This window comes from Antechinus flavipes, chromosome 1, assembly GCF_016432865.1.
Source record: "Antechinus flavipes isolate AdamAnt ecotype Samford, QLD, Australia chromosome 1, AdamAnt_v2, whole genome shotgun sequence".
NCBI lineage: Eukaryota > Metazoa > Chordata > Mammalia > Dasyuromorphia > Dasyuridae > Antechinus > Antechinus flavipes.
Window position 1 is genome coordinate 105,408,250 of NC_067398.1, and position 22,816 is coordinate 105,431,065.

The 22,816-nt window shown below is 31.0% G+C and overlaps 1 protein-coding gene across 18 annotated transcripts in view; it reads left to right on the forward strand.

The window, feature by feature from the left end:
• Positions 1–22,816, forward strand: part of PTPRD (protein tyrosine phosphatase receptor type D) — a 2,844,105-nt gene that overhangs the window by 1,221,739 nt on the left and 1,599,550 nt on the right. The gene's annotated exons all lie outside the window — the stretch shown is intronic.

Genomic DNA, 22,816 nt, shown 5'->3' on the forward strand with positions numbered 1-22,816 from the left:
TAAAGTCAATTTTTGAATATTTTTAATGGATGTCTTTTAAAGAAAGATTGGATTTATGTATTTTACAACCTTTAATCCAAGTTCTTATGTATGATTTTGTGAGCCCTAGAAGAGTATTTTTTAATATATGAATTTTCCCTAAATCTTTAATTGTTAGATTTGAAATGTTATCAATTTTGCATCTTTCTGCTTAGTCTAAAAACACAAGCCAGTGACATTACTCTATATAATGTCTAGAACTAGAAGTCTCAGGCAGTCACACAAATCAGGGGCTATTCCATAGAAGCAACAACAACATTACTTTCACTTATGAGAAGCACAATGATTCAGTTTTTCAGTCATTTTTGTCAAACTCAATCTCTATCATGTTAGTATAAAGTAGAATTCCCTAATTGGTTAGCCTGTCACTTAATATGTTGACATTTTCCCATGGCCTCCTCATAGATGGGTGATTATTAATAATAATAATAATAGAAGAAGGAAACTATGAAAGAGGAAAAGAAGCCGCATCTAATGTTTATGTAATGCCTACTGCGAGCCAGACAGTGTGCTAAGCACTTTCCAAATGTCATCTCATTTGAGCCTCACAACAACCCGGGAGGCAGACACTATCATTATCCCCATATTATAGATGAGGAGAAAGACAAGTAGATTTATTTTTTTTCAGGGTCACATAAAAAGTTGAGCCTCTGAGATTGGATTTGAACTTAGGTTTCTCCTGAACCCTATGATATTAAGTAGTACCTACTTTATACTGATATTTAATTGACACCTATTTTAGATTAAATTAATTATTTGATTTGCTATTTAGAGCACTTTGTACAACTTTAAGTGCTATATAAATGTTAACTATTATGTGGGGGCAAAAAAATCTGTGGGGCCTTTGTCTATGTCAGCAGTTTTATTGTGTGTTTTTTTTTTTTAACTGCTGATACTATTGGAAAATATATTTAAAGAGGATGTCCTTTTCTTATTCTGTTATTTTCTTCTATTGAAATATAAATGGCCAATAGCTCAATAATTAACTTATGGACTATAGAGGATTTTTTCACATTATCATATTTGATCTCCAAACCATTCCTGTTACAGGCAGGAAAAATAATACCAACCAGTTTCAAAGTTGGTATCTTGCTTTGGTTACAACTTTGACTGAGATGAAAGATTTAGATTTAGAAAGTCAAGATATGAACTCAAGTCAATGGTTAAGTTGATTCTAGAGAATTAAAATGGAATCAATATGAAAAGCTCTGAAGACAATATTCTAGAGCTATAATTGAGCTTATTGACCACAAAAGGAATTGAAACTACTTTAATATGAAGGGATTTGAATGCAAGCTTAATGAAAAATCTGATTCAGCATCTGACCCAAAGGAGACATCATATACCTGATTGAATGCTTCTTCCCAATGGCAGATTAAAAGGTTTTTTAGAGACTTTCAAGGTACTTTGTAGAACCTTTAAGAGTCATTAATATCTGGGAAACATAAAATATATGAATTTAAGAAAAATTCATTTAGTAGAGCTAATTATGAGTTTAGAATACAAACATAATGGAGAGTTACAAATACCTCTAGAATGCTGACAAATGCCAGAGGCAAGCTTAATGCTATAATGATTAGCACTGCTGAATTTTTCCTGATGCTGAATGAACATGTCTATTATGAACAAAGCAGATAAGATTTTAGCTTATCAGTTAAGGGAGAAAAAGTCAATCAAAATTTAATTGGGTCTATTAAAAATAAAAAAGACAAACATATACTAAAAAAAACCATAGTGATTAATAAGACATTTAAAGATTAATAGAACATACTTTCAAATTGTAGTACTCCAAGTAACTAAACAGGACCTAATTCAGGTTTGAAAGACAGCGATTGGCAACATTTCCCCCCTAATAAGCAAGATCCTTTGAAAACATGTATTTCTGGAGAGGAAATATGAAGACATGTTGAAGACAATTTAGGAAATAAATCATTGGGTCCAGATGGTTATTCAATAGTGTTGCATAAGGGGAAAAAATTGGAATGTGTTTCCTTTTTACTCTCGGTGCTTAGAAACAGTTCCTGTCATAAGAGTTGCTTCCTCTTTTTGTGACAGAGACTTTAACATTCATTCTTTAGAAGATTCATAAGGATCACTTTATTTTGATTTTGGAACACCTAAACTTAAGATTTGCCTTGAAAGTTTGCAACTCTGTAACTGGCTTTGACCACATTGTAGAAAATGTTCCTCCCATGTTTCCAAAAAGGAAAAAAAAAACTGATTTAGGGTATTGAGAGGGTTTTTTTACTTCATGATAACCATGAGAGATTAAGAGGATGATACATAAAGATGCTGGTGTTTTAGTTTTTAGTACCTATCAACTTTGAAATTTACTTTTGAAACCCTAAGATTGCTACTAATATTTCATCATTACCTGACGCTCCCTGTAAAATCTAATCTACCAGGAAAGTATCTGGAGGAATTGGAGACTTAAATAAACCTGTGAGGGAATCTAGGTTCTTCCTAGTCAATCTCAATCAACTAAAACCCTTTTGAGTTAAATTGGGCAGTGTATCAGCTCTCCAGACCAGGCTGTCAGATTCAAATTCTTTGGGACAATATTAGAGTATTCTGAGTTTCATCAGATTTAGAGGTGACAGTTGGGCTAAAAGTCAAAGAGAGTCAGGAGTAAACTATGAGAATGTTCAATCTGCATTCTTTTAAAGTTCAGGTTGCAATTCATTGACAGATGCTTATTTGAAGTCATTCTTTCCTATGACCTTTATGAAGAATTTACCCAATGATTCTTATTTTGTTTTTACCTGTTTCATTTTAAATATTTGTGGATAACAGTGTTATATTTAAACCATCACTTTTCCTTTGCTACATGACTAGCAAATCACTTTGTTTCCTTAATAATGTCTTTTACATCAATTCCTACACATAAATCATGTTTGGAAATATGCTACAACCTGTTAACTGAAGAAACAATTACATATCCTAATTCTAATTTTATCAATGCAATTCACATAGAATTCCATAAACTTGGAGTGAGGAAAGTCCTGCCTCTGTCATACTTTACCCTTTCACTGAGATTTAGGCTCCACATTAAATGCTAATTACACAAATTAAGTAAAAAACAAAACATCCCCCTCCTCAAAGAGCTCACATTCTAATGGAAAAGACTATATCTGTATACAAATAAAATATATGCACAATATAAATATAAAATAATCTCAGAGAGATCTTCCATCATAGGTAGGATTTGAACTAAATCTTGAAGGAATAATAAAAAGGCTAATGTTGTTGGATAGTAAAACACATGAAAGGGAATAAGTATAAGAAGACTTAAAAGGAAAGAAGAAGCCAGGTTGTGAAAGGATTAAAATAACAAATAGGGAAATCGTTATTTTTTTTTTTCTGGATGTTATAGGAGGTTTATTGGGGTGAGAAAAGAAGAGGATAGTTACTTTATTACTTGCATGACCTTGAACAAATCCTTTAATCTCTCAGAGATTTAACTGCCTCATCTGTTAACAACAATGGTTCATATAATGATAGATCTAGAACTGGAATGGATTTTAGAGAGTATCAAGGTTGCACAGAGATGTTCAAAGGACTATAATGTTTTTGAGATATTATTTGAAGTTGGGTTTTCCTGATTCTAGCTCTGACACTATCCATTATGGGCACTTTAGTCATTTTCAACTCTAGATCTGTGATTATAAAATTTCTTATTAGAATACTAGGTCCCAAGTCTTTTAAGTGCAAGATATTTCATTTAGTTTTTGTAACTGCCCTAGTACTTACTCAGATATGTTGCCTACATTTTGACCTAAATGCCATTCAATCAAAGTATTAAGAGAAGCAGCTCTAGACAAAAGTATGAATTAGAAAATATTTCTCTGTAATTCTTGACTATTCTCTTGTCTACAATCACCCACAATAAATAAAGATTTAGGAAGACATTTCAGAAAGACTACTTGCTTCTTTTCCACATAATTACCTTGAAGTATATACTCAGGAATTTGTGGAATATTTCTTCAGCATTTAGCTAATGTTTATAGACTTGATGTTTTATTATTTTTGTCTCCTGGGTTGACTTCTCCGAAATATTAACCTATTTTTTCAGCTTGTTTCATTTCTATTAGCACTACTAAAAGGTAAATAACAAAATGAAAAAGGATTGAATTCATACTTAAGATCTGGAGGCATGTCACATATTCCCCTTAAACACCTTATATATGAATTTTAAAAATCCATCTGTTACTTATGTTTCCCTTTTAGACAGTATATTAATTCTGAGTCAGGAGTCTATGTACTTTTTGAAAACTTTTTTTTATAAGTGTGCATGTAGCCCAAACAGCAGTTTGAAAAAAGTTTGAATAAAAGCTCCGAATTAAAGGCTACTTTCCCTTTTTTAAAAAAAAGCTTTTATTTTTTAATATTTTTAAAAATCAATCTGCTAATTTATTTGTTCATTTATGAACTTGGACTTTTTTTCCTATTACTCCATACTGATTATCCCCTTAAAAACAAAATAAAACAAAACAAAAAAAGATATGTCCAGTTAAAAAGAAACAAACAAACAACAAACAACCCCCTCACATTGTCCATGCCTCCAAAAATATATTACTTTCTCTGTTTTATGTTCATCATGTCTGTGGCAGAATTTGAGTGGCCTACGTTCATGTTTTAGTCTCCTGGACATCTAGTTTATCATTGCATTGATTAGATTTCTAAAAACTTTCAGAGCTGTTTTTCTATATAATGTTGTAAATTGTTTTCCTATTTCAGCTAACTTCCCTCTACATCAGATTGTAGAGGTCTTCCCTGTTTCTTCTTAAAATGTTTTTTTTTTTTTTCCATTTTTCAGGACACAATACTATTGTCTTTGCCTTTGTGTAACATAGTGTGTTCAATAGTTTCTAAACCTTTTTATTTTTTTATTTTTCAAAATTTAGGGTTCTGGCATTTTGAGGAAAAGCTGTGCTTTCCCTACCCAAAAGCTGTTTCATTTTGCCTAATTCACATTTTATTTCTCTTAATAACTCCTATTTTCCCTAACACAACTCCCATCTGAAATGTTATAGTTAAAAAAACAATGACCACCACAACAGCGGTATCCTTTGTCCACATAGAAGAGGCCAACTGCTGAATATGAAAATTTGAAAGTCTGCAAAATTAGTCTAACTATTTTCCCCTAATTTTCTACTCTAAAAGGACTATTAAAAAGAACTTTTGTGCTTACACAGCTTCCACATGTTCAGGTTTCTGAGAGCTAAAGGTTACAAGTTCAGAAAAAGCTTTCTGGGATAGAATGTCTCTCATTAATATACAACAAAGGTAGAAAGTACTTGTTCACTGGTTTTTAATCAGTTTATGACATGGACTGCAAGGCTCTTTCAAAAGGAGAGTCAGCTTGACTAATAATACATTAGGAGTAATCCAGTGATCTGGCCATGCAGTAAGGATGCAATTTATTCTTCTGCTGATCAGTTCCCTTTCTAGTAAAATGAATTGCCTAACTTTTGATGAAACTGTCCAACAAAAGAGCTTTGTGGATAGAAGTGACAGACCTTATAAAAATCAGTATAGTTGGAATGTTTAAATTAGGACTCTTAGTGCTTGAATTAAAATAGAAAGGAATTGATCCAAATTGCATGTCCTAGCAAATGTGTCAAATCTGGTTTCTTATGAACACTGAATTTTGGCATAGATTATAAATATAGTTAATATATGTGGAGAAGACACAGAGAGAAAATGGAGGAATCTATATCTATATCTATCTATCTATCTATCTATCTTTCTATATATATACACACATACATACATGTATACAAGAAAAGCTTAGATGATCCCATATGTCGTATCAAGATATTCATCCTGAATTATAATAACCATTTTAGTCACTTTAATCATTATTACTATCAATAGTAATTCCTACTCAGACTTAACACTGGATTCAAATCATTTATGAAGGTTTCCCCCCTTGAGTTTTCAGGGTTTTTTTGTTTGTTTGTTTTGTTTTGTTTTGTTTTTGTTTGTTTGTTTGTTTGTTGTTGTAGTTTTTGTAAATATGCAGATTAAACTTTTGAAATTCAGTTTCAATATTTATGGTTCAGTTTATAGAATGATGCAGTCAAAATTTTCATGTAAATGCCACTTATTTTGGAATTAGAAGCAGGATATCAACTTGGAGTTTGGAAGAACTTAGTTGAAATCATATTTCTTGCATTTCTAAACTATGGGATATTGAGCAAATAAAGTATTAGCATCTCAGTTACAGGTTTTTATCCATAGTGTGGGAAATAATAGTATCAGTCACTAATAGTATCAATCATAAAATATGTCATAAGAATAAAATGAATTAATGCATATAAAGGTTTTGTTAACTTAATATAAGCTAAGATTATTTAAAAGATGACATAAATAATTAATTGTATGTAGAGTTTTATTATCTTTATATGTAATAGTACATAACAATCATTCTCTGCATCTGGGATATTTTCCTAGAAAGGATGACTTAAATTGAAGCAACATAAATCAAAAACTCTTTCCTCCCTGATGAAAAGAAATAATGTGGAGTGACTTTAGGAGTGAAGTCAATTTGGCAGAGTAAAGTCAAGAAGCTGCTCAAGCACTCCCAGTTTGCCTTGAAAACTGCAGGAAACCAAGCCTTTGAACAGAGTCTGATAGAATGAAAGCACTCTCCAGCTCAAGATAGATGGGGATTTAAAAATATATATGTTATATATTTTTATGCAAAATATAAGCATGGGTAATTTTTTCAACATTGATCCTTGAAAAAACCTTATGTTCCAAAATTCCCCCTCCTTCCCTCCACCCCCTCTCCTAAATGGCAGGTAGACCAATATATGTTAAATATGTTAAATTATCCATTACATCTAATATATATATACATATTTATACAGTTATCTTGCTGCACAAGAAAAATTGGATCTAGAAAGGAAAAAAGAAACTGAGAAGTAAAACAAAAAATGTAAGCAAACAATAATAGAAAGAGTGAAAATGCTATGTTGTGGTCCACATTTAGTTCCCATTGTCCTCTCTTTGTATGTAGATGACTTTCTTCATTGCTGGACAATTGGAACTATTTTGAATCAATTCATTGTTGAAAAGAGCCACCCCTCAGAATTGATCATCATATAGTCCTTCATTCCCTATTTTTTCAAATAGTTTATATAGTATTGGAGTTAATTGTTCTTTAAATGTTTGGTAGAATTCATATGTAAATCTATCTGGTCCTGGGGATTTTTTCTTAGGGAGTTGATTAATAACTTGTTCCATTTTCTTTTCTGAAATATGACTATTTAAGCAATTTACTTCCTTTTCTATTAATCTGGGCAATCTGTATTTTTTATAGATATTCCTCCATTGTAAGTATGTTATCAAATTTATTGGCATAAAATTGGGGAAAATAACACCTAATTGTTGCTCTAATTTCCTCTTCATTGGTGGAAAGTTCTCCCTTTTCATTTTTAAGACCAATAATTTGATTTTCCTCTTTCCTTTTTCTAATCAAATTTACTAAAAGTTTATCTAATTTTTTTTATAAAACTAACACTTAGTTTTATTTATTAATTAAATAGTTTTTTTTTTACTTTCAATTTTATTAATATCTTCTTTTATTTTTAGAATTTCAAGTTTGGTGTTTGATTGGGGGGGGGATTAATTTGCTCTTTTTTTAGCTTTTTTTGTTGCAAGCTCAATTCATTGATCTTCTCTTACTCTATTTTATGCAAGTAAGCATCTAGAGATATAAAATTTCCCCTTATTACCACTTTGGCTGCTTCCCACAAATTTTGGCATGTTGTCTCATTATTGTCATTCTCTTGGATAAAATTAATAATTGTGTCTATGATTTCACCCACTCATTCTTTATAATGAGATGTGTAATGTTCTGGTTAGCTTTCTGGAGATCTTGGGACCAGCCTTCCTTTCAGCAGAATAATCTCCATTAGAATAGCCAGGGATAAAGTCCCAAAGTCTTTATTGTATCCTTCAAAGTCCTTCTCCCTGCCTGGGGCTCAGCTAGCTTTCTGGAGATCCTCCAGAATGGGTCTTAGTTTCAGTGGAAGAATACAGGAGAGCCACTACGAAGGTCTCTGTCTTGAAGTCTCCCTCTGGATGAGTTTGTCCCCAGTTTATATGCTCTATTATAATTACATCATTACAGTCTACTGAGTATAAAACAATCATTATATCACTAGGGAACCATTATTTGTTGTAAGATCAAATCAATCATACTGAACTAGAAAACTGGCATGCTAAACTAATTAACAATTGTCTTATCAATTCCACTGAGTTAACACCTTGCTTAAATCAATCATACTGAGCCTTATGTATAGTTCTCCAAAGTTCCTACCCTTTACAGTGATTCTTTAATTTCCAACTACTTTTTGGTCTATTTTACCCTGGCTTTTTATTGAATGTAATTTTTATTGTATCATGATCTGAAAAAAATGCAATTACTATTTCTGCCTTTCTGCATTTGATTTTGAGGTCTTTATGTCCTAATATATGGTCAGTTTTTGTATAGGTTCCATGAATTGCCAAGAACAAAGTGTATTCCTTTCTGTCTCCATTCAATTTTCTCCAAAGATCTATCATACCTAACTTTTCTAGTATTCTATTTACCTCTTTAACTTATTTCTTATTCATTTTGTAGTTGATTTATCTAGTTATGAGAAAGAAAGGTTGAGATCTCACACTATTATAGTTTTGCTGTCTATTTCTTCTTGCAGCTCTCTTAACTCCTCCTTTAGGAATTTCCATGTTATACCAATTGATGCATATATATATTCAGTATTGATATTGCTTCATTATCTATGGTACCCTTTAGCAAGATATAGTTTCCTTCCTTATTTCTTTCAATTAGATCACTTTTTATTTTTGCTTAATCTGGGAGCAGGATGACTACCCCTGCTTTTTTTTTTTTTGCTTTTTTTTTACTTCAACTGAAGCATAATAGATTTTGCTCCAACCTTTTACCTTTACTCTGTATGTATCACTATGTTTTAAATGTGTTTGTAAATAACATATTGTAGGATTCTGGCTTTTAATACAGTCTGCTATCTATGTCTGCTTTATGGGAAAGTTCACCCTATTCACATTTATGGTTAAAACTACTAATTCTGTATTTCCTGTCCTCTTATTCCATATCACATCATCTTTCATTGTTGATTCCTGTTGTTCATTATTGGTTATAACCCTAGATTATGCCATATCACAAAAAAAGCTAAAAAAAAAAAAAATAAAGAAAATTATACTTCAATTTGCACTCAAAGTTCATCAGTTCTCTCCCTGGAGGTGGATACTACTTTTGATTGTGAGTCTTTGAAATTATCTTGGATCATTGTATTGATCAGAGGAGCCAAGTCTTTCACAGTTTATCATCATTAAAACATTGTTGTTACCATGCAAAATGTTCTCTTGTTTCTTCTCATTTTACTTTGCATTAGATCATATAGATCTTATCATAAGTGTGTATTTGTTTTGTTTTGTTTCTGAAACTACCCTGCCTTCCATATTTCTGATAATACAATAGTATTCCATCACAATCATATGGCACAACCAAAGAATATCCACTTATTTCCAATATGCCATCACAAAAAGAAATGCTATAAATATTTTAATTGTTTTTTTTTCCTGGATATACATGTGTACATTTTTTATTAAAACTTTTTATTTTTTAAAAATTATGCACGGGTAATTCTTTGATATTAACCCTTGCAAAATTTCCTCCTACCTTCCCTCACTCTCTCCCCTAGATGGAAAGTAGTCCAACGTATGGTATGAATATGTTAGAATTATGTATGCTTACATATTTATACAATTATATTGGCGTACAAAAAAATCTAATCAAACCAAGAAAAAATGAGAAAGAAGACATCTGTAATTCTTGAGAACTGTATCTGTCACAGGGGCAGATAAAGCAGGGCATCAATGAACTGATGTGGTTGTGAATGGACTCTGATGTTCTGACATCCGAGAAAAAGACATTTAGGAATGGTGAAAAAAAAGGTCTGTCATGGAAAAAGAGTGGAAAGGGGAGGTATAATGGACAATTAGTTCACATGAAGAAGGGCAAAAGACCTGTTACAATTGGGGAAAGAAGGGAGGGGGGTGAGCATTGTCTGAAACTTTATCTCATCAGTTTTGGTTCTAAGACAGAATAACTTAATTGTTTGTTCAGTTGGTTATAGAAATGTATCTAACCTTATAAAAAAGAGGAGAAATGGGAAAAGAAAAGGGAAGGATAGGATAGAAGGGAAGGCAGAAACACTAAAGATAAAGATAAGAGGAAAGGGGGAAGAGTAAATAGAGAATAAGGTAATAGGTGAAGTGACTTTAAAAAAAGACTACTAAGAGGAGGGGGAGGGATAATAGGAAATAAGATAGTGGATTGGTAAAAAACAAACAATAAACAACAACCCCCCCAAAAAAAAAAAACACCACTAAGAATAGGGTGGATAGAGGAAAATAAAAGCATATTCGGGAGAGAAAATAGAATGAAGGGAAATACAGTGCTGGTAATGAAAACTGTTGATGTGAATTGGATGAACTCTCCCATAAAACAGAAGCAATTAATAGAGTGGATCAAAAAATAGAATCCTACAATATACTGTTTACAAGAAGCACAGACACATACAGAGTAAAGGTAAAGGCTTGAATAGAATTTATAGTGCTTCAAATGAAGTAAAAAATGCAAGGTTAGTAATTATGATCTCAGATAAAGCAAAAGTAACAATAGGTCTTATTAAAAGAGATAAGGAAAAAAATACATTTTGATACATTGTGCCATAAATAACAAAGTAGTAATGATACTAAATTTATATGCATCAAGGAGTAGAGCAGGCAAATTCTTAGACAAGATTTTAAGCCAGTTACAGGGAGAAATAGACAGCATAATTAATCTAATGGGGGCCTTAAAACTTCCCCTCTCAGAATCCGACAAATCTAGCCACAAAATAAACAAAAAACTAGGGAGGTTAATAAGAATCCAGAAAATCTAGATGTGATAGGCTTCTGGAGAAAATTGAATAAGGAAAGGAAATAATACATCTTTTTCTTAGCAGTACATGGCATGTACACAATATCAGGGCATAAAAAACTCACAATCAAATGCAGAAAGGCAGAAGTATTAAATTCTTCCTTTACAGACCACAATGACATAAAAATATATATATTCAATACAGAGCAAAGGAAAGATGTGGTAAAAACCAATTGGAAATTAAATAATCTAATTCTAAGTAATGAGTGGGTCAAATAACAAATCATAGAAATACTTTATAATTTCATTCAAGAGAATGGTGATAATGAGACAACATACCAAAACCTGTGGAATGTAGCAAAAGCAGTTCTTAGGAGAAATTTTATCTGTCTAAATAATACATGAGCGAAATAGAGAAAAAGTAGATCAATGAATTAGACCTTCTTAAAAAGCTAGAAGAAGAACAAAATAAAAAAACCAGTTAAATACCAAATTAGAAATTATGAAATTCAAAGGAGAGATTAATAAAATAGAAACTAAGAAAACTGTTGAATTAATAAATAAAACTAAGAGTTATTTTTATGAAAAAAATCAACAAATAGATTTTTAAAATTTGGTTAATTTGATCAGTGAAAGGAAAGAAAAAACAAATTAGTAGTATCAAAAAAATAAAAGGGGTGAACTTACCATCAATAACAAAGGAAATAAAGCAATAATTTGGAGCTATTTTGACCAAAAATATGTATGGAAGCAAGTCTGACAATCTAACAGAAATGGGTAAACATTTACAAAAATATAAATTGTCCAGGTTAACAGAATAGAAAATAACTTACTTAAATAGTCCCATTTTAGAAAAAAAATAATTGAATAAGTCATTAAGGAATTCCCTCCAAAAAATCTCCAGGGCCAGATGCATTCACAAGTGAATTCTACCAAACATTTATATAAATTCAAGTGCTATGTTAACTATTTGGAAAAACAGGTAAAGAAGGAGTACTACCAAATTCATTCTATGTCATAAATATCCCACTGATACCTAAATCAGAAAGAGCCAAAAACAGGGAAAGGATATTACAGACCAATCTTATTAATAAATATTGATGCAAAAAAATTAATTATAATATTAGCAAAGAGATTAAAACAACTTATAAGCAGGAAAATACACTATGAACAACTGGGATTTATACCAGGAATGTAGAGCTGGTTCAGTATCAGGAAAACTATTACTGTAATTTACTATATCAATAACAAAATCAACAGAAATCATATGATAGTTTTAATAGATTCAGAAAAACTTTTCACAAAATACAGCACTCATTCCTGTCAAAAACACTAGAGAGCATAGGGATAAAAGGAACTTTCTTTAAAATGATAAGCAGTCTATCTAAAACCTACATCAAGAATTATTTGTACTGAACAGAATCTGGACACTTTTCCAATAAGATCAGAGGTAAAACAAAGATGACCATTATCACCTTTCGGTTTCAACATTGTACTGAAAATGTTGGCTGTAGCTATAAGGAAAAAAACAAAGAAATTAGAAGAATTAGAATAGGCAATGAAGAAATAAAACTATCACTTTGCAGATAATATGATGACATAATGAGAAAATCTTTAAAAAAACATCCAAAAACCTATTGAAAACGATTCACAGCTTTAGCAAAGTTGCAGGATATAAAATAAATCCACACAGATCATCAGCATTTCTATATGTTACTGACAAAGTCTATCAGCAAGAGATAGACAGTGAGATTTCATTTAAAAATACTATAGACAGGAGCAGCTAGGAAATACAGTAGATAGATTACCACCCCAGAAGTCAGGAATAACTGAGTTCAAATCTGGCCTCAGACACTTAACACTTCCTAGCTGTGTGACCCTAGGCAAGTCACTTAACCCCAATTGCCTCAGCAAAAAAAAAAAAAAAAAAAAAATACTATAAACAAAATAAAATACTTGAGGGTAATCTGCCAAGACAAACCCAAGAACTACAGGAATAGAGTTACAAAACCCTTCTCACGCAAATAAAGTCAGATCACAACAATTGGCAAAATATCAATTATTCATGGCTAGGCTGAGCTAATATAATAAAAATGACAGTTCTGCCTAAATTGGTTTACTTGTTGAGTGTAATACCAATCAAACTGCCAGAACATCATTTTATAGAATTGGAAAGAATAATAACAAAATTCACTTGGAAGGACAAAAGTTCAAGAATATCAAGGAAATTTGTGGAAAAAAATCCAAGGATGGTGGCTTACTAGTACCAAATCTAAAACTATATTATAATTCAACAGTCATCAAAACCATTTGATACTGGATATGAAATAGAGTGGTGGATCAGTGGAATAGATTAGATACACATGACACAATAATCAAGGCCTATAGTAATCCAGTATTTGATAAACAAACAAACAAAAAAAAAAAAAAAAACCCAAACTCCAACTTCTGGAATAAGAATTCACTTTTTGACAAAAATTGCTGGAAAAATTGGAAACTAGTATGGCAGAAACTAGGGCATTGACCCACACTTAACACCATACACCAAGATAAGGGCAAAATGGGTTCATAACCTAGGCATAAAGAATGAGATTATAAATGAATTAGAGGAACATTGGATAGTTTACCTCTTAGACCTGTGGAAGCAAAAGGAATTTATGACCAAAGAAGAACTAGAGATCATTATTGATTACAAAATAGAAATTTTTGATTATATCAAATTGAAAAGTTTTTGTACAAACAAAAGTAATACAGACAAGCTTAGAAGGAAAGCAATAAACTGTGAAAACATTTTTACAGTCAAAGGTTCTGATAAAGACCTCATTTCCAAAATATATAGAGAACTGACTCTAATGTATAAGAAATCAAGCCATTCTCCGATTGATACATGGTCAAAGTATATGAACAGATAATTCTCAGATGAAGAAATTGAAACTGTTTCTAGCCATATGGAAAGATGTTCCAAGTCATTATTAATCAGAGAAATACTGAAATACCACTACACACCTGTCAGATTGTCTAGAATGACAGGGAAAGATAATGCGGAATGTTGGAGGGGATGTGGGAAAACAGGGACACTAATACATTGTTGGTGGAATTGTGAATACATCCAACCATTCTGGAGAGCAATTCGGAACTATGCTCACAAAGTTATCAAACTGTGCATACCCTTTGATCCAGCAGTGTCACTACTGGGCTTATATCCGAAAGAGATCTTAAAGAAGGGAAAGGGACCTGTATGTGCAAGAATGTTTGTGGCAGCCCTCTTTGTAGTGGCCAGAAACTGGAAACTGAGTGGATGCCCATCAATTGGAGAAAGACTGAATAAATTGTGGTTTATGAATATTATGGAATATTATTGTTCTGTAAAAAATGACCAGCAGGATGATTTCAGAAAGGCCTGGAGAGACTTACATGAACTGATGCTGAGTGAAATGAGCAAAACCAGGAGATCATTATATACTTCAACAACAATACTGTATGATGATCAATTCTGATGGATGTGGTCCTTTTCAACAATGAGATGAACCAAATCAGTTCCAATAGAGCAGTAATGAATTGAACCAGCTATACACAGGGAAAGAACTCTGGGAGATGACTATGAACCACTACATAGAATTCTCAATCCCTCTATTTTTGTCTGCCTGCATTTTTGATTTCCTTCACAGGCTAATTGTACACTATTTCAAAGTCTGATTCTTTTTTTTTTTTTACAGCAAAATAACTTTTTGGACATGTATACATATTTTTATTTAACTTATACTTCAACATACTTAAAATGTATTGGTCAACCTGCCATCTGGGAGAAGGGGTGGGGAGTAGGAGAGGACAAGTTGGAACAAAAGGTTTTGCAATTGTCAATGCTGAAAAAATACCCATGCATATATCTTGTAAATAAAAAGCTATAATATAATAAAAAAAATTGCTGAGAAAAGTGGAAAATAAGCCATTGACTACATCTCACAAAATGAATACATGATTTTGGCATAAAGGATGATACCATAAACAAATTAGAAGAACAAGGGATAATTTGCTTCTCAGATCTTTGGAAAAGGGAGGAATTTATGATCAAAGAAGAACTGGAGAACATCATGAAAGCCATAATGGGCAACTTTGATTTCATTAAATTAAAAAGTCTTTACACAAAGAACACCAATAGAAACAAGATTAAAAACAAAAAAAAAAAACAAAGCTGGGAAAATCTTTACAGCTAATATTTATGATATATGTCTCCTTTCTAAAATATATAAAAAAACTGTGTCAAATTTATAAGAATACAAGTCATTTCCTAATCAATAAATGGTCAAAGGATATGAACAGACAATTTTCAGATGATGAAATTAAAACCTTCTATAGTTACATGAAAAAATACTCTAAATCAACAATGGTTAGAGTAACACAAATTAAAACACATTTGAAGTACCACCTTACATCTCACAGATTGGTTAAAATGACAGAAAAATATAATGAAAAATGTTGGAGGGGATGTGAGAAAACTGGGGTATAAATGCATTTTTTGGTGAAGTTGTGAAATGATCCATGCAAATTTTTCTCTGTAATGAAGGGGACATTTTTTTTTTCCCAATTTCTCTGGAGTCATGACTGTCGATTAAAGCTATATTTTCCAGAATTGTTCATTTATTAAAATATTAATTTTATAGGATATATTGTTCTACTTGATTTTTTTGTCTCAAAGGTATTCTATAAGATGGATTGTATATTTCATCACTGCACTCTGAAATTAAGAGTAGCTATTATATGAGGCACAGTGCTTTGTTACTTTCTTTTATTTTTAATTAAATTAATTTATTAATTTTGCTGAGTCAATTGGGGTTAAGTGATTGGCTCAGGATTACACATCTAGGAAGTGTTAAGTGTCTGAGGTCACATTTGAACTCAGGTCCTGCTGACTTCATGGTTGGCGCTCTATCCACTGTGCCACCTAGCTGCCCCATGCTTTGTTACTTTCAAAACTTTTTTTTTCCTTTAAATCGTTAATTTCATTCTATACCAGTTCATAAGAACTAATTGTATAAAAGTTCATCTTTATAAATCTTTTTATAATGTAAAATTGTTCATAGGATTTTGTTCATCTTACTTTATGAATTCATGTCTTCTTATGTCTTTGAAATTATCCTGTTCTTTATTTCTTAAAATAAATAATATTCCATAGCATTCATATATTACAGTTTATTCAGCCACTACTCAGTTGAAGAGCATCTATTTAGCTTTTTTTGCCATCACTAAAATAGCTGTATAAACTTTTTTGAAAATATGCTGATTTCTATTTCTTTTGGGGGAGGGAAGGTGATAGTGACAGTGGTAGTAGTAATATTTTCCTAGTAATGATAAAGCTGGATCAAAGAGAAAGAATTTTTTAGTAACTTTTTTGTGTATAATATAAAATTTCACTGATTCTCCAATGCACCTGTTTTCCTACAATCCTTCCAACATTTATCCTTTTCCCTTTTTGTTATCTTGGATATCAATGGGCCTGAAGTGGTATCAGAATTGCTTTAATTTGCATGTCTAATTAATATTATAATTGGAATTTTTCTCCTTGAGACCTTCTTAATCATGTCTTTATACCATTTATGAATTGGGGAGATTTTCTTCTTAATTCTTATAAATTTGAATTAATAAGATATATCTTTGAAATGAGATATTTATTGGACAAACTTGCTTAAAAAAAAAAAAACATACCCAGTTTTTTTTTAATCTTTTACTTTTTGTAATTAATCTTTTTTTTTTACTTTTTATCTTTTAATCTTACTTTATTGGATTTGTACAATTGAAAAATGCATTTCAACTGCATCCAGAAAAAAAGATCTAAGAAGACTAAATGTAAATTAATGCATGCTATATACACTTGTTTTTTTCTATTTTTTTCCCTCCCATGATTTTTCTCTTTTATTCGTATTTTTCTCTCACAATATGATTCATAAAGCAATGCATATTAAAAGCAAATAACTTAATTTTATTTAAATGTGTGATTTGTTTAATCAAAGCTATTTTATTTTATGTGATTTCACTTATTTGGTCATGAATATTTCTCCTACCTGTAGATTTGATGAATATTGTTTTCCCATGTGTTTCTGATTTGTTTTTAATGTGACCTTTTGTGTATAGGTTATATACATAATTTTCTTGATATAAAGTATTAGATGTTAATTTAAAACTGTTTTTTTTCATATAGAAGTCCAATTTTGCCAACATATCATTTATCAAAAAGTAAATCCTTTTTGTAGTAATTGTCTTTTTGTTTATCTAATATTCGTGTATTAAATACACTTACTTCTATGAAATATATATAGATAGGAGCATCTAGGTAACATAGTGAATAGAAAATTCTGTACATAGTCAGGAAGACTCAGTTTCTTGAGTTCAAATTTGTCCTCAGAGATTCACTAGCTGTGTTACCTTGGGCAAATAACTTAACCATTATGGCCTCAGTATTCCATCTATGAAGTGGCTTAGTGAAGCAAATGGCAAATCACTCCAGTATCTTTGCCAAGAAAAACAAAATGGGATCACAAAGACTTGGACATGACTGAAATGACTCAGGAATAACAGCAACTAATATTTAGCAAATCTGATTTATATACCAATATCTTCATTTTTTTCTCACTAGAACTACATTCTTCATCGTTGTATAGTTTGAAATTTGTTATTGTAAATTTTCTTCTTCCCCACATCTTTTCACTTGTTCCATTAAGTTTTTTTTTTAAATTTTCTGCTTGAATATGATTTTCTTTGTTAGTTTTTATAGTTCTATAACATTATCTTTAGTAGTTCAGTGTAGCATTAAATAAATAATTTTAATAATGCTGCTATTTTTATTATATTGATTTATTCCAACAATAAGTAATTGATGTTTCTCTATTATTTATTTCGATTTTAATTCCTATAATTTATACTTATATTTTACATGTTTTTATGGTATCTTAGAGAGTATTTCCCAAATAATTTACACTTTCTGTAGTAATTTTAAATTTTCTATCTTTTTTTTTCTGGGTGTTACTGATATTACATAGAAATGCCAATGAAATGTACATTTTTTCAATCTATGGATTTGCCAGTTATTGTCTTACTTCACTTTTTAGATGTACAGTTTTTTAAAAAATATCCATTCATGTTATCATCTTCAAAAGATTTTGTTTTGTTATTTTAATCTTGATAAAGCCCTCTTTTTTTTCTTTTTCTTTTTTTTCTTTTTTTTTTTTTTTTGAGGCTGAATGGGTGTCTCACTGATTTCTGGGAAGTTAGAGATCTGCAGACTGTGCTAGGGAGCTGAGTACTGGTGATGGTTAATAGAGTGCTGGGTCATTTAGTGTTTTGGGAGCTGACCTACATTACTTTATCCTAGTCTATTTTGGCTGGTCTCTTCTCCATCTTTTATTAATAGATGGGGGGGGGGAAACTAAGTCAAATCTTTTGTTCATTAATCTATTTATTATTGAAATAATTAAATCACTGACTAACTTGGAATAAACCTCAAGTTGACTTGCTATCATTTTTTTTCAATACTTTTCACTCCATTTCTCAGGATGCTGACATTATTTATGACACATTTCATCTCAGTGGCACAGGAGACACTTTCTGTCTAAAGTATCTTATACTGAATTGGTGATTGAAAATATTTATTCAATCTTTTTCCTGCTGATATTATCCAGAGAGGTAAGCAGAAGAACAAAATGTTATTGCTTCACATATTAGAACCCAATAAGGAATACCAAGGAATAGCTCAGTTTTAATATAACTTGATATAGTTTTCTTCACCCTGTATTGCTTATTTATGGTTTTTAATGGTTTCTCTTAAGAAGTCTATTTTTGTTGTATCAGTTACATAGTGAAAATGAAATGGTTATGAGAATCTTCCTTGTGGAAACACTGCCCCTGCTTTACAATTTAAATGTCTAAACTATATTGCTGAACAATTTTCTTTTAGTTGCAATGATGGTTCACACAGAGGAATGTCACTTCCATAATAATTAGATAGCCCTTGAGTTGGGACACTTCGTGATTAGAGCTTCCAAGGTAATAAATGTAAGTTTGGCAACTGAAAACTTTCCCACATTTTTTTTCTTTCCTTACTAACTGATATTTCTAAAAATTTCTCTGTATGTGCAAATATCCATACATGAACTTTTAATTCAATGAAAAACTTTTAAATATATACTATGAATTACATATTAAAATTAGGATGACAGTTGTTAGGTTTAATTAGCAGAAGTGAAGGCAATAAATTAAGGATGGAGAATGACAATAAAGAACTTCAAATGTCAGGGTTACTAATTTATATTTTCTCTAGGAGTTAATAGCTAGACACTGAAGTCTTTTGAGTAAAGTAGTGACATGGTCAAGCCTTGGCATTTTGCATTATTATTTTGCCATTGATGGAAAAGATGATTTGGAAAGGGAACATATTGGAGATAAGAAAACTTGTTAGGAGTTATCCCCACTCTCCCAGCTACCCAGATTTAAGTTCTTAAAGTCATTTTGAACTCCTTTCTCTTACTCCTCCTCTATGCCCAGATAGTTGCCAAGTCTGTCAATTCCAATTCCACAAAATGGTTTTCATCCATCTGCAACTTTTCACAGATCTGAAGTAACAGATCCAAATTTTATCTGAATTCAAGAGGTAAAGTGATGACATTTCACTGACTTTCCCATCTCTCTAAACCCCTGAACAATTTAAAAATAATTCAACAGAATATAGTTAAATACTGTAAATGATTTAGTTTAATTAATTTAATCTACAAAATGTTTTAAATTATCTTACAATAAACAAATATTGTAAAATTAAATAAATGAATATAAAAATAAATATTGCTACATTACCACCCTAGATCAACCCTTTTGTCATTTTTTATCCTTTACTTGGTTTCACTGCCTATCAAAAATAAGCATATTTTATACATTTATAAATAATTACATATACAATATGCATATTTAGATAATATATGTGGTTTAAAACACACATATATTCACTATATATGATATATATTGTGTAAGCATAGTAAATAAGTTTCATCCATACATATACACATTTTAATGCATATTTATATGTGTGTGTGTGGGTGTGTGTGTGTGTATGTGTGCAGTTCTGGAGTCAGTAAGACTCATCTTTCTGAGTTCAAATTGGCAACAGATACTTAATATCTGTGTGACCCTGGGCAAAGTTCTCAATCCTCTGTTTCAGTTTCCTCATTTGCAAAATGAACTGAAAAAGGAAATGGTGAATCACTCCAGTATCTTTGCCAAGAAAATCTCAAACAGGGTATCAAAGAGTCAGATGTGATTGAAAATGTTCTGACTAAAACCAACTTTTATCAAAAGTTTTTTTTTTATCAAAAAAACAACTCTCTCTCTATGTGTGTGTGTCTGTGTGAATGTATGCATGTATGTATGTGTGTATATATATGTATCACAACATATATATATTAGCCCTCTCAACTAGGAAGGCAAAATTTGTATATTTCTATAAAGAATGAAATACCGTATAACTATAATACACAAGGTTCTATCTGTTTCTCAACTCTTTTATCTTTTAACAAGCTACTTGAGTTTTAATTTGTAATTGCCTGCTTTAGTGTTAAGAAAGGTAGTAATTATTGCATCTTACCCAAAGATACTTAGATGACAGTAAGGTTATATAATCACACTCACATGCTAGATACAAATAAATAGGTGGTTAGAATGTTCTATTGATAAGCACTCTGTCAGAAAATTATTTTATTTTTAATCTTACATTTTCTATTAAAAATAAGTTCACCATGAAGATTACACTATGTCATCAACAACAAAAACAATAGCTATCATTTACAGAGAAATTTAAGATTTCCAAAGAACTTTAGAAATATGATCTCATTTAATCTTCACACCAATGCTGAAATGTAGCTACTAATGTTATTATCCCCATTTTAAAGATGAGGAAAATTAGGTATATCAAGATTGCATGACCTTATCAAAGTCACATAATTAACAAATATCTGAGGCTAGAATTGAACTCATATTTACCTGACCCCAGATCTAATTTTTTTTTTATCTATTGTGCCATCTTGCTGCCTTAAAAAATAATTGTTGAAGCTCAAAGAGGTCTGAAAATAGAATCATAGTCACAAAGCCAGTGACTGTCTTTGGGGAAATTATTTCTAGAAATAGTGTATACATACATATGTATATATATATATATATATATATATATATATATACATATATATATATATACACTATATACCAATTTAAGTTTGGACTAGTGATAATAGAAATTATAAAAGGACTATTCCTAAGCAACTTAGATTTACTGATTGTGAAACTATCTGAAATATCACTTCTAACTATAAATATGGTATTTATCTATAAGATACAATACTGTAGGCTAAGATTGATCATTGAAAGAATGCTAATTTTTGTTTATAAAAGGATGGAAAAATCTGGCACTAAAAACACAGACCTGAAAGTATCTCTGAGAATTCAACATATTCTGAAAATAGTGTTTCAGTATAGACAGTTATTGTCTATAATTGTTCAAGCAAAACTTTTATTCCCTTAAATTTAGTAACAATATTTAAAGGAATACTGCTATGCCAAATATTTATAATACTTGAACTATGTGAAATGAAAAGCTCTCAAAATATAGACCTAGAAAAATCAATTAAAACCTTAGGGGAATAGTTTGAGGTGCATAACATTCTCATTATTCAATATGTTATTATATATATTTGGAAGATTTCATATGAAATCTTTCAGTGAGTCTTCATATAAACTCACCTCACAATATTTTTATTCAACTTTAAAAGTAGTTATTTCATCCATCTGTATAATAGTACTCAGAAAAATGAATATAAAACAAGAATGATGAATTATAAACTAAATTTGGAGTGACCCTCCCTCCCCCATATGTACTAGCTTTATAATCCTAGGAAAGTTAAGCTTTCTGTGCTCCATGAAATTCTCTAAGAGTTTAAACCATGGAACCAAGATTTTGGAATTTTCTTATCCCAAACCTTAGTTCTTGACATCAGTAAAATTACAGTACTAACAAGGGAAAAGATAAAAGAATCACGAAGGAAGATAAATTACTTTATCCTAGGTTAATACTTTGTCTGGAGGGCAAATAACCCAGTATCTTAATAGTAAAAATAAACAACAACAACAAAAAGATGAAATGAAAGAGTGTTGCCAAACAAATAAATACTGCTAAATTGAGGAAGAAAAGAATCATACCTCCCTCATCTCAGGAGTGTTCTTAGCTTTTCAGTGGTACAGAAATCCTAAATTCATATGTAATATTTTAAGCTCTTACTTTCTCATTTTTATTTATTTTTTTAATAATAGCTTTTTATTTTTCTAAATACACACAAAAATATCTTTCAACATTTATCTTTACAAAACCTTGTGTTCCATTTTTTTCCTTCCCTTAACCCCTAACCTTTCCCTAGACAGCAAGCAATCCAGGACAGGTTAAATGTGTAATTCTGCCAAACATATTTCTACATTCATCATGCTGTCCAAGAAAAATCAGATCAAAAAGGAAAAGAAAAAAAATGAGAAAAAAAAAAAAAACTACAAGTAGAAGGTGAAATTGCTCTGCTTTGATCCACATGCAGTCTCTCTGAATATGGATGGCTCTTTCCATCACAAGTCTATTGGAATTGCCTTGAATCACCTTACTGTTGAAAAAAATCCAGATCTTTGGGGGTGCCTAGGTAGTGCAGTGGATAGATCACCAGCCCTGAAGTCAAAAGAACCTGAATTCAAATGTGGCCTCAGACACTTAACACTTCCTAGCTGTGTGACCCTGGACAAGTCACTTAA